Source organism: Tiliqua scincoides, chromosome 11 (assembly GCF_035046505.1).
Source record: "Tiliqua scincoides isolate rTilSci1 chromosome 11, rTilSci1.hap2, whole genome shotgun sequence".
Classification (NCBI taxonomy): Eukaryota; Metazoa; Chordata; class Lepidosauria; order Squamata; family Scincidae; genus Tiliqua; species Tiliqua scincoides.
In genome coordinates this window covers 21,597,616-21,614,722 of record NC_089831.1, presented here as the reverse complement: position 1 = coordinate 21,614,722, position 17,107 = coordinate 21,597,616, and the positions used below count along the sequence as shown (strand labels likewise).

The 17,107-nt window shown below is 46.2% G+C and overlaps 1 pseudogene; it reads left to right on the top strand.

Moving 5' to 3' along the window:
• Nucleotides 1-531: 531 nt before the first annotated feature.
• Nucleotides 532-650, top strand: LOC136662573 (5S ribosomal RNA; annotated as a pseudogene).
• The last annotated feature ends 16,457 nt before the right edge of the window (nucleotides 651-17,107 follow it).

Here is a 17,107-nt window from a genome sequence, read left to right as displayed (position 1 = left end):
GAGAAACAGAGTGTCCTGGAAGCTCTGCAACTGCAGAATTCTGGAAGATGGACAGCTGTATACTACGTGGAAGTCAGTGACTCACCTTTGGGACAAAGCTGGGGCAAGTGACCAGGGATACAATATTTCCCCTCTGGACAGGTATGACACCCATCTTGCCCATGTGTCTCAGCCATGTAGGAGCCAGCAAAGCAGGGAGTGGGGCTTTCACTGCCCAAGGGACAGAAGTGTCCCACAGGGCAGGCTGCACCTGAGATCCCATCTGTGGGTGTTGGGATGACAGCGCCTGCAGTGCAGTAAAACCTATCAAAATGACAAGAAAAATATGACCACTTGAGAAACTTGTACAAATTCCAAGAGCAGGAACCAAACTGTGGCTGAAGGAAGCAATCCTCTGAAACTAGCAGTCTGGAGTGAGCTCATGCCTATGATTGCAACATCAGACCTGCGTGTATAAAACATCACGTATGACCAGTTTCAGTGTTTTTGTAGCACTTGACAACAGGACAAACACAGTAATTTTCCAATAGAGATTGCTGACATGTTACCCTGCACATGCCCGATCTCGTCTGATCTTGGAAGCTAAGCAGGGTCAGGCCTGGTTAGTACTTGGATGGGAGACTGCCTGGGAATACTGGGTGCTGTAGGCTTATACCATAGTCTTTCGAGACTGAAGGTATAAGGGTATAGAAAGCTTTGAATCATCAAGTGATGACACATGGATTTATGAGCATGCATGTGTAGATCAGTCCTGTGTTTGTGTCTACATGAATTCTGGCAGTTTCGTCCTGCTAGAACTGTGGCAGCAAGAACACCAAAGAGCTTTGTGACAAGATGAGGAAACATACTGGATTGTATCTATGTAAATGAGCACCATGCGTTGGGGGGGGGTAGGATTGACTCTAAGGGAAGTATCCATTTTATTCAATTTATAATTTCATATGAGAGTGAAAAGTAGCAGGGCACAGAGAGGGGAGTGCCAAAATAAAACCAAGACATGGTGTACAAAGTGGTGCCAGGAATAGTACACTGAAAGTTGCATTGCAGAGCAACGCGGAGCCTGATAGGGAATCTACAATTCAGTGATCCTGGATCCGAAAATTAAAAGACAAATTCTGACAGTGCCATTTGTGTTTGCAGCTGAGATCTGTGAAGAGTCTTTCAATCCCAAGTGAGAACCGTACCTCCAAAGATGAACACGCATGGTGAACTTACCCGGCATCGCAATGCCCTGATGGGGCCAGAAGGCCAGTGCCGTTGCAGTAATAGCCACCAGGACAGGACAGGCAACTCTGGAGGTTTTTATTCCCTGTATCTCCAGACCAGGTTCCATGTGGGCAGGCAGATGGAGTGAGGGTTCCTAGTAGGATATACAGAGAGACTGAAGCCCATTGAGTAGAAAAGAGCAGGATGTCCCGAAGAGTAAAAGGGAGGGGGAAGTGTCTGTACCTGACAGACAGTAATGGCCAGGAGGGCAAGGGACTCCTGAGATACCATCCTCCGGGTTTGGAACCTGAGCACCTCCCTTGCACCAAAATCCTGCAGAGCAATCTCCTAAAACATAAAACCACAAACCCAACACACATGAATGTTACGGACTCCTTGCTGACTTAGAGTCCAAAATTGAGGCTAGCTAGCTGCCCCAGATTTTGCTTCCCCCCATTGTACTTTGTGAGTTTGAATTGGACTGTTTTTTTTTCCAAAAAAATCTGAAATAAGCACCTGCCTGCATTAATCTAAAGGGCTTTCAGTAAACTCTGCTGTGATCTACGATGTAACTGATAACAACATGCTTTGGCATTTCAGCCTAGAAGATCGACTCACCTGTTGGAGTTGCAAGCCCAGGGGATGAACAAAACTTCCCTGGTGGACAGCTTATACATTCTTGTACACTCTTTAGCTTCTGGCTGGGTCCAAATGTCCCTGGTGGGCAGCTGTACTGGGTGGACCTCTGTGTAGCTTGCAGGCAGTAATAGCCCTGTGGGCAGGGGTAGAGGGTGAAGTCACTGATAGGTCCCTGCTGGATGTCACAGTAGTAACCTGAAGGGGGAGTGGAGAATGAAAAAGCAGCGTTGATGAAATGAGAGGACAGAAATCCTCTGCAAGGGATAGGGATCCCCTGCATCACTTTCTGAGCATTCACTTCACCATTTCCCCATCTCATCTTTACTCCTGATTGGCCGCTCTGGTTTACCTTCCCAGCATTCTCCACTGGGGGCTTTTAATCCAGATCCTTCGCAGTAAAACCCAGATGGGCAGAGCTGGCAGTCTGCAACAGCGCTTCGCCCTAGCAGGTCTGAGAAAGTGCCCGATGGGCAGAGGCTCGGAGCTGAAGACCCTGCAGCTGGAAGCAGAAATAGCAAAAGCATCCTGATCAAACATGTGATCCCAGGAGCAACAAAATAGGTATTTGCTGACCCTGCTTTACACAGGAAGGGAGAATCTGTGCAAAAAATTACAAAAAGGCAGGAGGCAGGAGGTCTGGTCTAGAGGGTAGAGCCTCCATTTGCCTGAAGATAACATCCTGCAGGTCGCCAGTTCGAGGCCACCTTGAAGCAGCTGACAAGCTGAGCCAAGTTATTCCATCTGCTCTGAGCGTGGGAGGATGGAGGCCAGAATGTGAAACAAGATCAGAAAGATCCATCTGAAATGTTGTGGTTCTTGAAAGATAGAACCTTTCTTCAATTGTAAAAATCCCTACAGGGATTTAGAACAGCCTGCCTATCTAAACCGCCTTGAATAAAGTCTGAGGAGAAATCTGACGACCAAGAAAGGCGGTATATAAATACCTGTTTAAAAAAAAAAAAAAGGAAGGGAAGTAGTTACTGCAGAAAACTACACTGGGCCCTCCTTATGCATGGGCTTGGCATCTGTAGATTTGAATATCCATGGATATGAAGCCTGCGGCTGGTGGACCTCAGGGGACTTTCTGGTCACATCCAGGAGGTGTTAGGAGGTTGTGTGCAACCTCTGGAGGGCCAGGTGCAGCCTCCAGGTATGTAACTGTGATGCTGTGCTCCCCCCCCCCCATGGATTTCATTATCCATGGAATTCAGTATCCTCAGGGAGTCCTAGAACGGATCCCTCACTGCCACCAAGCGCCCACTGTATATGACAATAAAATCAGATGAACAAATATTTTATTCAGGCAAGAAGTATTGCTGGATACTCACGACAGTAGGTTCCTTCTGGGCAGATGTTGCCAGTAATGCCATCCATGGGCTTGGGAGAAGATGCTCCACCAATACAATGAAATCCAGCAGCGCATTCCCCGCTTGGAGCAGGAAGGCCTGGGCAAGAAGGAGAACAAGGAGAAAAGTATGAGCCTAGGGACGGTCTTAACGTATCTATGAAGAACTAAGATGGAGAGCTTACCCTACACATGCCCAATCTGGTCTGATCTTGGAAGCTAAGCAGGGTCAGGCCTGGTTAGTACTTGGATGGGAGACCGCCTGGGAATACCGGGTGCTGTAGGCTTATACCATGAACTCGGAAGCTAAGCAGGGTCAGGCCTGGTTAGTACTTGGATGGGAGACCGCCTGGGAATACCGGGTGCTGTAGGCTTATACCGTAGTCTTTCGAGACTGAAGGTTGCCAACCATCTCCCTATACTGAACACTATCTCCCAATCTGGTCTGATCTTGGAAGCTAAGAAGGGTCAGGCCTGGTTCGTACTTGGATAGGAGACTGCCTGGGAATACCGGGTGCTGTAGGCTTATACCATAGTCTTTCGAGACTGAAGGTTGCCAACCACAAGCTCTAATCAGTGACAGATCAGCTAATCCTTTAGGTAATGAACAAGTGTGAGGCTGTTTTAATCACCAGGTAAAGGGTACCCTTTGTTTTGTGAGGGTTTTTTTTTTGTTTTGTTAGCATGTTATTGTCTTATTCATTCCTGGTACAGCGTGAGACAACCTAAGGCCGCAATCCTATACATGCTTTCCTCGAAGTAAGTCTCAGTGAGCTTGCAATCCAATGTTCACTGACTTGGAAGTACTTCCCATTCAATTCAGTGGGGCTTACTTCTGAGTAGACATGCTTAGGATTGTGCCTAGTCTATTGCTTATGGCAGGTGTGTCCAAAGTTTTTGGCTGGAGGGCCACATCATCTCTCTGACCCTGTGTCAGGGGGCCGGGGAAAAAAAAAGAATTAATTTACATTTAAAATTTGAATAAATTTGCATAAGTTTACATAAATGAATATATTAAAGATGCACTTATATGAATGAATGAAGGTCTTGCAATTGCTCAAGGCCTATAAAAGGCCTTGCACAAAGCAAGGCTGGCCTTTCCTTTGCTGCCTCTGCTGCATCACAGATGTGAAACAACAAGCAGTGGAGGGAGCCCTCATCCCACAGCTCACGCGAGAGGTCAAACAGTCACCCTCACGCTGAGAGCAGTTGCATCGGGCCAGTGCGGGCTCCAGCAAATCTCCAGAGGGCCAGAGGCTCATTGGAGACTGGGGGCTCCCTAAGGGCCGCATTGAGAGGCCTCGAGGGCCGCATGTGGCCCCAGGGCCAGGGTTTGGGCACCCCTGGCTTATGGGGATCCTCTTTGCAGCTAAGTGAGGTGCCTAAGGTCAAACCCCAAACAGATGGTGTCCCTTGACCAAGCCAAAGATACACAAAAACCTACCAGAAATTCCTCCATAAATCAGCACTCAGACACAACCAATTTCATTCATTCATGGCGCAATCCTAACCAACTTTCCAGCACTGACATAGCTGGGCCAATGTGGTATGCACTGCATCCTGCAGTGGGGAGGCAATCAAGGGGGCCTCCTCAAGGTAAGGGCATGTTTGTTACCTTAACTTGGGGCTGCATTGCGGCTAAGTCAGTGCTGGAAAGTTGGTTAGGATTGCTCCCTCATTGATTTTCCGCTTTATCTCCCAAGTGTTCATTCAAACTGCATTTACCTGGTGCATTGCAGTAAAATCCTGGAGGACATGGAATTGGCTCTGGACTGCCTTCTGGGCAATAGGACCCAGGCAAACATTTTGCCCCTGTGGCTGTGGCGGGACAGAGGCAGTTGCCATTAGTGTAGTTATCCAGATCAAATGGCTGGGGGGTCCATGCAGCTGAAACACAGAACCAGCCTAGGCAAGGAAGACAGAAAAGAAGACAGTGAAAGAAACAGTATCAATAGAAGACAATGGGAGAGGGTGATTTGCATTGATGTCCAGTGCAGGTAAGGAATCTGGTTCTGTCTTTGCAGGACTTTGACTCAGATCCGGTTCTGCACAGGCAATTGTGCAGCTTTCTCACCTGCATCACACTTTCCTGACACCGTTGTTAAATTCTCCTTCCTGCAATAATGTCCAGGGGGGCAGGGCAGGCAGCTGTCCAGACTCTGGGTCATGGGATCAGGGTTGTAATAACCACGAGGGCAGGGAAACTCAGTCTCAAACCTGGTTCCTGAGAGGTGCAGCAAAACAGAGAGAGCCCATTAGAATCATGCAGCAGATGCTTAAGACCTGCCATCCGTTTCTGGCCTTGTTCTCACTCAGGTGGCAAACCTGCATCTGGAATGCAGGTTGGGGCTCATTGGACTGAATACAGGCCCAGCTGAAGCCTGCTTTGATTAAAGAGCCACACAGAGGAAGGGGTTGGTGTGGATGCTGGCTCAATCTGTAGAAACAGAGTGGGGAGGAGGCCATGGGTGTTCTGTTTGTCACTCTTTTGCTCAGGCCCCAGTGAGAGAGGACTTATTAGCATCAGGGATGGGCAAGTCCTGATCAAAAGTTCCTCACCAAAAAGGAGATTCCTAAACACCAAAAATATCAATGAAGGAGGGAAGATTAGGTTAGAAATCTGCTCTCTGTCATGCTAATTTTCTTCATCAGTTTCTTGGACATAGTCTGAGGGTATAAGAAGTTGCTACACCTTGTTCAAACTATGCAGGTTTGGGCCTGGTAAATACATGGGTGGGTGATCATCTGAGACTCCTGCATATATCACCTTGAGTTCCATTCAGGGAAGCAGGTGCACTGCCAGAGAGTTACAATCCCTCCCAATTTACTAACCCAGGAGAGATCTGAGCCTTTGTGCTATCATTTTGTAGCTCACCTAAGTGCATATGAGGGGCAGTTTTAAAGTATTTGACCTGCACACAGTGGTCTGTTTGAATTGTTCCACACACAGGGGCTCCATATAACAAGACATAACAAGGCATCCATATGGATGGCCCACTGTGCAAGCTTGGGTGCCTGCTTTCCACCCTGCAGCATGGGAGATGTAACAGGGAGACCAGTCCTCAGCACCAGCCCTGACACTGCCTCAAGCCCACTCCAAGTCTCCCCTGCAGTGAAGTGAAAGGGGGCTTCATATCCAGGCTATCACATTGGTGGCTTGTATGACTCCAGGAACTTGTTTCTTACATATTGCAACACCACTGTGCTACCAGCAGATGGTGCTAATGTCTCTGGATTTCTTGGGCAGCTTCTGGCAAATGTGCTGATTTCATCTCCCTCAGGTAATGTGGCTCGGTGTTTAATTTAGACAAACAAGCAAATCCACCTTTCTCCTCCAAGTCTTGAGAACAAAGGAGTTTACGTATTTAAGCACATTTTTTTTAAAATTTCTGCAGCAGTTATGCCCACATGCTGTTCACAACAGCAATGGCACTGCTCACCTTCAGGACAGTAGAAGCCAGGTGGGCATGGAAACCCACTGTAGTGGGTGATATTTTCCAGGCAGTAATAACCAGCTGGGCATGGGAAGCAAGCACCTTGTTTTGTGAGATTGTTATAGGTTCCTGCAAGACAGGGAAGGGGGTGGCTGGTCCCCATTGGACAAAAGTGGCCAGCAGGGCAAGGGCCTCCTTGTTCTGCGAGCTCTGCAAGAAAGAAGAGTAGAAAACCTCTAGTTATGTTTCTAGTCCTCAAGACATTAGCGAAAGGAAAAAAAAAAAAAACCTTTGCAAGCAGAAATGAGCAAGCAAATATCTGTTATCTTCAGTATGCAATCTTAACCAACTTTCCAGCACTGGCATAGCTGTGCCAGTGGGATATGTGCTGCATGCTGCAGTTGGGGGCAGTCTTGGAGGCCTCCTCAAGGTAAGGCAATGTTTGTTCCCTTACCTTGAAGCTGCATTGCCCTTACCTTGGTGCTGGAAAGTTGGTTAGGATTGTGCCCTCAGTTTCTTTCCTTAAGCACCCACATTTTGAAAAAAGCTCATGAATGGAGGAGTCAGGCAGGCATACAGATTTTTATTAGCATAAGTAAAGCCTTGCTGGGCTGACCAAAAGTCTACCTGTGCCAGAATCCTGTTTTTCACAGTGGCCCCCAGCTGCCTCTGGGATGCCCTCAAGGAGGAGAGAAAGGCATAGTGCTCTCCTCCCATTGCTCCCCTGCAACTGGTATTTACAGGCAGACCACTACTGGATCTGCAGGTAGAATATAGCCATAAGGACTAGTAGCCTTTGATAGACATGTCCTCCCTGGATGTGTCCAATCCCCCTATTTTTTTTTTTTAATACACTGGAGTTGGAAAATACACAGGTTTTGGGCAATGGGCTGCCAAGTGGACAGTTCCAGAAAAGGGAGGACAAAAATGTAAACAAAATGAAATTAAAAAAACAACAAAGCACAGTTCTGACATTGCTTATCAATTATTCATTGGAGGGAGGGAGGATTGATTCATTACCTACCCTCCACCTAAGAGGCAGACAGCTGTATTAGAGGCAACAGCTCCAATAAGAGTCATGTTCCAATCACGAACATATAAGTGATTTTGCTCCCAAAAGCAAACACCCCTGTTGGGATACTCACAAACCAGATGGGGCAAACACAGAACCCTAATCACATCTTGCTAAAAGCACCTTTGTGCTCACCCATGCATCTCCCATTATCTCTGCCCCAAGATTCTGTGAAACTTAGAGCCTTGGAGCTGGGGGAAAGCAAAAGCAGATGCCTCAGACCTTTATAGAATGCCTTTTCCCAAAAGGATTGGATTGGAATGATAAGTTCCAGCATCTCCCAGTACAGAAATCATGCTCTGTGCATCATTCTCCAGATACTCAGCAATATTCTCACCTGTGGGGGAAGGTGAGGAGGCTCCAGGTAGGCAGTAGTAGCCAGCAGAGCAGAGTCCAGAGGGGGCTGTAAGGCCAGGTGAGAGGCAGTAATGGCCAGGGGGGCATGCAATGCAGCTGTTCTCAAGAGAGAGATATTGTCTAAAGAGACACAATGGACACGCAGTGTCAGGGTCAAGCTGAAGCTGGGGGCATCTACACCCAAGTCTAGACCCTGATACCCTGTGATCAATGCACCTCTGCAGTCCAATCTCTTATCAAGTCATTTTCAGACATAAGATGCCAATAAGAAACAACAAATCTCCATAAGAACAGTCCCACTGCATTTACCAACAATGACATCGTAATATTTCACATTCATTACAACAGACCATAGTAACACAATGCAGTGCTCCACAACATTCAACAAGAGCACTCAAACTGTACAGAAATTTCAGCACTGTATACATTTACCAGATACATTAATATTAAGAACATTTATATACTGCTTTTTCAAACAACAACAATAAAAAATGTTCACAAAGAGCTTTAAATAGCAAAATAGATAAAGTGTTACAGATTGGGCATCCAATGCACCTGCCCAGAGGTCCCAGGGGTACTGCTTGCTACACCTTACTGCATCTTAAGAGGGTTATGCACCACAGCACATGTTCTCAAGATCCATACCTGTCAGAGAAGGTCCCTGCTGGACACGGGAGAGGAATCATGGTGCCAGCTGGGCAAAAGTATCCTGGGGGGCAAGGACCTCCGGCACTTGTGTTGGTGGTCCCATCGGGGTTTGGGACTGTGGAGCCTGAATGGCAACAGGAAACCAAGCAAGGATTTCAGAACAGCTATAACTGGGGCAGCCAAGCAGATGGACTTCAGTACGATCCTGCAAGGATCTTATTATTCTCTTACTCCCCATTGGCACAGCAACTTGGTATTCCCACATAGGAAGCAGCTCCACTGAACATCTTACTACACAATTACAGCTGCCACTGACAGCCATTTAAAGTGGCTTTCGATATGGCAAATGCAACAGGTTGACTAGCCCAGCTCTGATTCTTTCCAAGCGCTTTGTGAAAAGTACTCTCAGGGTCCTGTTATTTTTGTCACAAAATTGACTGCTGGAACCCCTTAACCAAGAAGGTCAGACCCCAATTATTTTTGTGTGTACCCAGTCACACTGACTGCTGTTATCACAGATCACTGTGGTAATTCACATTCTTCACACAATTTTCACCTGATGATTAATTTGTTTCTAGGTAATTGTAATTAACTGCACTTGTCCCATATTTGAGAAATGGTACCATGCCAACAACACGTTTTGCAATATAGTGTTGACTTGGCTGTTGGTACACATGAACAAAAGCAATTATGCAACAAGGAGCAGCTAGACATGGGCTGCAATCCCATGCATATTTACTTAAAGTTAAGTTCCATTGTGCCTAACGGGGCTTACTTCCTATTAAATGTGTTTAGGATTGCAACCTTGCAGTGCAATTCTATGCACATCTACTAAGAAGTAAACCCTACTGAGTTCAATGGGATTTACTCCAGGGAAGTGCACACAGGAGTGCATCTTTACAGCCCAAGCCTATGCATGTCTACTCAGAACATGACTACTTATAGAGTTACCAGATACAAATGGGGCAGATACCTTTAACCATTGTATAAAAGAAGGAATTTTGGCAAGTGCAGCTTTTTAAAACCTTCCATGTTTAGCTGCATCTGCCATAATTTTCTCTTCTATAAAATGGTTAAAGGCATAGACACTCTGCACCCAGTTGTATCTGGTAAACCTACTACTTACAGTCAATGAGGCTCACTCCAAAATAAGGATTGGACTCTTAGGATGCAGTCTTAAACATGTGTACCTGGGAGTAAGTCAGTGTATCTATATACACCATAAGTAAATATAGTAAAACCACAAGTTTTACTTTTACCTCCCTCTTTCTCCAAGGAGCGTAGGATGCACACATGGTTCTCCCCATTCCAAATTGTATCTTCACAATAACCTGCAAGGTGGGCTAGGCTAAGACATAATGACTGATTTGCCCAAGATCACCCAAGTGAGCTTCTGGATTGAGTGGGGATTTGAACCCAAGTTACTCTAGACTATATCTGGTATGCTAGACATAACACTACAGATAAATAGCCAGTCCCCAGTGGACCTTGGTAACTTTCATTTGGAGAGCACAGAGAACTAGGGAAGAGATTTATTAGCCTCTTTACCAAACTACAGTTCCCAGGATTCTTTGGGGGAAGCCCTGACAGTAGAAAAGGGAACGAAACTAATATTGGTTTGTTATGGAGGTATGCACCTAGGTTCCAACTGCAAACTTGAGAACTTAAAACAAATTTGACCTCAGTTGAACACAAGGTATTCACCTGTGTAAGGCAGAAATAGAACTGCTGTACCTGAATTACAGAAGAACCCTGGTAAACAGGAGCCACTGGGAGACGGCAATCCCCATTCGCCACAGAACATCCCTGGGTAGAAAAAATAAGCAAACTGGTGAATGGTTTTCTGTTGGACATACAGCAACCATATGGGCAAAGTGAAAAAATAATCTCACAGAGAAAGATGAGCTCCGTATTGTATCTTGATTGTGATGCCCCAGCAAGGCATCAAGAACTTCCTTAAGTCCTGTAGGAAATCAAGTTGACAGTCTAGTCATGAATAAGGGGGCAGTTGCAGGGGGCACATACGTTTAGGACAGATTTGTGTGGAACAGGCAGCAATGAGCTGCCTTCCCAGGCTGATGAGTCCCACCTACCCGGTGGCTGTTTAGTCTCCTCTTATGACAAGTACAGCCAAACTGAGAGAGAAGGAAAACTCTGATCCCAAACCTCCACTGCCTTGTGGCTACATCCAGTTACGGAAAAGGCTTCAGGAGTCAACCTCGAGGCAAAATCCGGAGCCAGAGCCCCTGAGGCTGTTCATGGCTGAACACAGTCACGTTCTGGCAACTCCTGCGACGCCGCTGGAACCAACCGTATTGGCCTCTGCCTCTCCATTGGACCATTTCAGCGATGTGGAGAGAGGGGATTTGCTGCATGGGTAGCAGTCTATCCTCCATACCTACTTTACCCAGGCTTTGCGCACTGGAGAGGACACTCTGTTCCAGAACACTATTCAGAGCGCGATACCATAGTCTTCCGAGACTGAAGGATGCCAACAACCAGGCAGCAATGAAAGTTATGTTCCTTACCTGCAGGGCAAGGCTGGCATCTCCCAACTTGGTCGATTCCAGGAGATGGATTGTACGTCCCAGGTGGACAGGGGTAAAGAGGGACTCCAGTCTTTGGTGGGCAGTAGAAACCGGGTGGACACTGGTAGCGTATGCCGTTTTGGCAATAAAGACCAGCTGGACATGGAAAGCATTCCTCTTGACCTGGGTCAAGAGAAAACAAGAGCAGAGCAATTGTTCTCTTTCTTTGCAGATTCTTCCTTTGGAGAAGAGGAACAAAAATATTTGTTTATTTACTGTATTTCTACCCCACCTTTCTCCCCAAAGGGACCCAAATAGGTCTCTTTGTGTTTCTAGAGAAGCTAATATTAAAGGGCTGTTATCTCCCATGAACCAGACCTGAAGAAGTCTTCCTGCTCCTGACCTGCTATTGCACTGTACTCCCCGTCTTGGCACGGGGATGGCGCTGCTGAGCCTGCAGGGCAGAAATGGCCTTCTGGACACAGGTCTCCTGTTATCTTATCCACTGGCCTTGCAGTTCGTGTCTTGCCCCTGCAGTAAAAGCCTGAAAGCAGAGAGCAATCATGCCTTGTGGCAGAAGACATTTATACACCCCACCCTTCCTGCAAGGAGCTCAAGGTGAAATGCATCATTCTCCCCATTTTATCCCCAGAGCAATCCTAAGAGGTAGTTGGCACTGAACGACAGTGACGTGAACAATCATATCCCCACTTTCCCCAATCATCCCCAATCATATCCCACTTTCCAGTGCTAATGTAACCATTCTAACGGGGTGCACTGCATCTTGCAGTGGGGGAAAGCAGACACAGAGTCCTCCCCAAGGTAAGGGAACAGCTGCATTGTGATTTCATCAGTGCTGGAAAATTTGATAGGATTGGGCTCTTAGTGAACTTCATTCACTGAAGCTCATTCATTCATAAATGGGGATTTGATCCAAGATCTCTCTAGTCTAAATATCTAACCACAACACCATAGTGGATCTCCATTACAGACTTAGCTAACAGAAGAGAATCAGTGAAGGAAATATCAAGGACACAAAAGTGTCAGGTTTCTTAGTAAGGTCCACTTCTTAGGTTCATGCTCCTGTTCACGCAGTAATGCAACTGATAGATGAGATCCTCTACCTCCAGAAAGTTGCAAATACATATAACAGCTTTGAAGCTTTTTCTTCCAGGTAAGGAGACAACATCTGTTGAAAATGGACAGCAGAAAATATCCTTCTGAAAGGAAATCTGGTAAACCCTACAGATATGTTGGAATATAATAATCTGATTTCAGGAGACAATACCACTGGAAGAATCTCATATTGTTGACACAGCCCTAATCTTCCTGGACAGCTAACTCTTTAATCCTGAGTTTAAACCATTAGAGCCCTGCTGGACCAGATCAAAGTTCTTTATTCCAGCACTCTGCTTCCCACAGTGGCCAGTCAGAGCCCCTGGAAGGTCTGAAAAATGAGACATGGAGACTAACTGGCATCTCCTGCTGTTGGTTCCCAGCAGCTGGTGTTCACAGGCATACTGGAAGCAACACACAGCCATCAAGATGACTAGTTGCAATTAGACTTGCCTGCCATTAACTTCTACAGCCTTCCAGGACAGTGGCCATGATCACAATTAAGATCAAGCGATGGCTTGTATGCCTGAATGAGCCATCACATATTCATCACCATGGAAACTTCCATCTCACCTTTTGTCAGGTGAGACGCCACAATACTTGTACTTGGAAACAGTTCACACAGGCAGCTGAGACATCATGCAATAGGAGATCAACTAATCTACAGACCAGTGGTTTTCAAACTTTTTCGGCTCATGGCACACTGACAAGGTACTAAAATTTTCAATGCACACCATCAGTTTTTTTACAATTAACAAGGCACAGCATGCTGTTGGGGGGGGGGGGGCTCACATCCCCCAATGGCCCTACTAATAAATGACCCTGTCCCATACTCCTGCGGCACACCTGCAGCCAATTCACAGCACATCAGTGTGCCATGGCACAATGGTTGAAAATGGTTGCTATGGACATATGTGAACGGTTTTTATTCCGCAGTTCAGCTTCAGTGTTAAGTTTTATTTATCACATTATTATTAATAATATTTATATTCCACTTTTCAACAAAAAGTAGTTCACATAGCAAATAAATTAATGTGAACAAGTGGTTCACATAGCAAATAAATTAATAAGTGGTTCATTGTCCCCAAAGGGCTCACAGTCTAAAAAACAAAGATGCAGAAGGGACTCCCGAGGCAGCCCCTGGAAAGGCACCATGCTGGGGTGAAGAGGACAGTTGCTCCCCCCCCCCCCATGTAAGAGTCTGACACAATTTTAAAAGGCGTCCCTTTGCACAGTTAGCAGGGGTGCCTTGGCCCATTTTTCACAATGCCTGATTATATTAAAAGGTGAAAGTGGCTGGTTACAGATTATGCAATGGGTTCTGCGGCTGATCAGAGATTTGAACTCGCATTTTCCTGACCCAAATCCAACATTCTAAACCAGGGGTGCCCAAACCCCGGCCCGGGGGCCACTTGCGGCCCTCAGGGGCTCCCAATCCGGCCCACAGGGAGTCCCCAGTCTCCAATGAGCCTCTGGCCCTCCGGAAACTTGCTGGAGCCCGTGCTGGCCCAACGCAACTGCTCTTAGTGTGAGGATGACTGTTTAATCTCTCACCTGAGCTGTGGAACAAGGGCTCCCTCCACTGCTTGTTGTTTCATGTCTGTGATGCAGCAGTGGCAGCGAAGGAAAGGCTGGCCTTGCTTTGTGCAAGGCCTTTTATAGGCCTTGAGCTACTGTGAGACCTTCATTCATTCATATAAATTCCATCTCTAATAAATTCATTTATGTAAATTTATTCAAATTTTTAATGTAAATTAATTCTTTCCCTCCCCCCCCGGCCCCAGACACAGTGTCAGAGAGATGATGTGGCCCTCCTGCCAAAAAGGCAGGACACCCCTGTTCTAAACAGTAAACCAACAGGATACCATTCCACTGACATCGCATATGGATATATTTAAATGAAATCCTAAGCACATACATAGGCTCATACATTCACTGGAACATTTGGTTTTCCCTCTGGAAAAGGGGCTAGTCTTCCTTTCAGCATTGCGATCAAAGAAATTTCCCCAGTGACTTTTTACAAAACCATCATTTCCTCACTCACCTGGTGCACAGGGACCTGTTGGAGAAATACGTCCCGGACTGCTGCAGAAGAATCCAGGTGGGCAAGGCACACACCAACGGACATCCTGGGCTCCCTTTTGCTCATTCCATGTCCCAGCTGGGCAGGGCATTTCTCTGGCCTGCTTTGTGCCAGATGGGCAGTAATGCCCTGGAGGACAGGGCCCTCCAAATGGGGGTCCTGCCTTAACAAAAAGAAAGAGGGTTGTTGAGTTTAGGAGAAACGTTGCAACATATAGCGTGCAGCTGAAAAAATTTGTGGCAACGATACAGGCCTGAAATCAGAGGCAGCCCAACTCCTGGGTACGACCTGCAGCCCCTGTGGCCAAGACAGGGAACTGCAGCCAGATGCCTGGTCTCAAGTGAAAGCACTGCTCCTAGAAGCAGCTAGTTACATGCCCATTGGATCAGAGGACTTCATAAAGTCAATGTTTCATTCCAGACTTTGCAATCAGCAAATACATAGCTCTGGCATTGCCTGGTATTTTCCCCATTGCTTCCCCACTGTTTTCCCCACTGGTCCCTGTCTTGCAAGTTTCAACCCCGCACATCCACAGAGAACGTCCTAGTAATCTAGGACGTTACCTAGTAAGCACCCCTCACCCCAGCAGTGTCTTTTCTAGTGGCTGTCTGCTGGTGTTCTTTTGCATCTTTTTTTAGATTGTGAGCCCTTTTGGGACAGGGAGCCATTAGTTATTTGCTTTTTCTCTGTAAACCGCTTTGTGAACTTTTAGTTGAAAAGCGGTATATAAATACTGTTAATAATAATAATCTGAACCAGCTCCCCTCAAGAGAATTAAAATTAAGAATCTTTCTTTTGGTACTTGGGTCCATGAGGCTTCTGAAAACAGTTTTGCCTCCTCCTCCTTCTTTCACCTGCATTTGTTGACCTGGACAAGCTATCTGGTCTAAACCCCCCCCCCCCCGTTTTCAGGACTGAAAGGAGACATATGCAACAGTTTTGCCCCTTGAAACATATGTAGTTAGGATCTCGATAAAAGGAGAAAAGGGGTGGATCAAAATGGTACTGGACTTACTGGGGAAGCACTATGAGAACCTTGGAGACAATAAAATCCTGGTTGGCAGAGACCTTCAGGTACAGCTAGGCCAGATTTACTGCAGTACATGCCAGCTGGGCATGGCTTACAGGTGCCCCTACCTGTGCCACCCGAGATGTCTGAATAAGTACCCTGAACAAAACAGAAAATAAAACAAGAACAGCAGAATATATCAAAAGGTGAACTTTTGAAATGCAAAAGAGGAATGTCTTCTTTTCTCACTACAACTGTATCAAAATTCACCAGAATCTGATTGAAGGCCCAATTCAAAGGTCAAAAGCTAACCCAACAGTGCCTTTAGCTGTATATAAGGCAGTGGTTCCCAAACTTTTTCAGCTTGCAACTCTTTTGACCCACTGGGCCATCGGCTATGGCTCCCCATTAGGGCTACAATCCTATTGTTTTATAGGGTGGTAGGTTTTTTGCGAGGATTCAGTGGCTACTCTGGCTGGCTTCCCAGGGAGCCATGGCTCACAGTTTAGATCACAGATCTAAGGGCTGGGGCTTTTCCAGTGGGTTCTATGGGTCTTGAGCAGGAGCCACTCCCCACTCTTTTCCCACCCATGACATGTTAAAAATGGCTTTTGGAGATCCCCAGCATTCCCAAAGCAGTTTGTCTCTTGGGTAGGCAGCATGAACTGTGTGGTTCTTTGAATCCCAGCAGGAGACAATGATCAGGCTGCTTTAGTAGACAATGCTAAGAATGCCTTCTTAATTTTTTCTTTTAGTTTGACTACCGAAAATGTCGACCTAGTTCTCAATCAGTAGCAAATCTGCTACAGGAGCTTGCTTGTTCATCTCTACTAGGCGTATCGCCTCAGAGAGAACTTGCAAGGTAATCCTTCTGTGCATGTTTACTCAGAGGTAAGCCCCACTCTGTTAAATGGAGCTTTCTTTTATGTAAACAAGCAAACAGTTGTAGCCTTAAACACTGGAGTTTGAGATTGGAAAATGATTAAAATTCATTCACAGTCCATGGCTATCTTGAGAAGAGGCGCCTACTGAAAATGGGAGAGCTGACAAAGGGGATTTTTTTTTTTTTCCTGCATTGCAAGACATAAGGCACTGTCAAATTTAAGAAAAAGTTTGTCTCCTCAGCAGTGAAAACTATGCTGGTGTAAACACCAAGCAAAACATTTGTCTGTACGTACAGTTCTCTGCTATATTGCATGTACCTTTTTTGGATCCTGGCCGTAGATTTTAGGGGGTGAGATTAAGAATAAAAATTTTGACTTCAATATTCATAACTCATCGTAAGTCAGGGAAGAAATTTAAATACTGCAATTAGGTTGCTCAATTTCCACTGAGAAATCTGTCACGGCTTTAGATTATCTTACCGCTGGGCAAAGAAGAGGTAGGGTCGTCCGAACTGGGCAGTAGTAACCTTTGGGGCAAGAAAAGGGTTCCATCAGGCCAGTCTGGTTGCAAAACATTCCTGCTGGACAATCCCTGCATGTTGATTGGGCTGGACTCTAAGCAAAAAAAGGAGAGACTGTGGGAAAGGTCAGAACAGGCTTAGATACTACCTGGAAGCAGGGAACCAAAGAGTCATACATGCTGATCCTCAAAAACTCCAGCGGGGACTGTCAACCCATTTGAGAATTTTTAACTGATTAACCATCAGCTGTTTTACAGGTGAAACA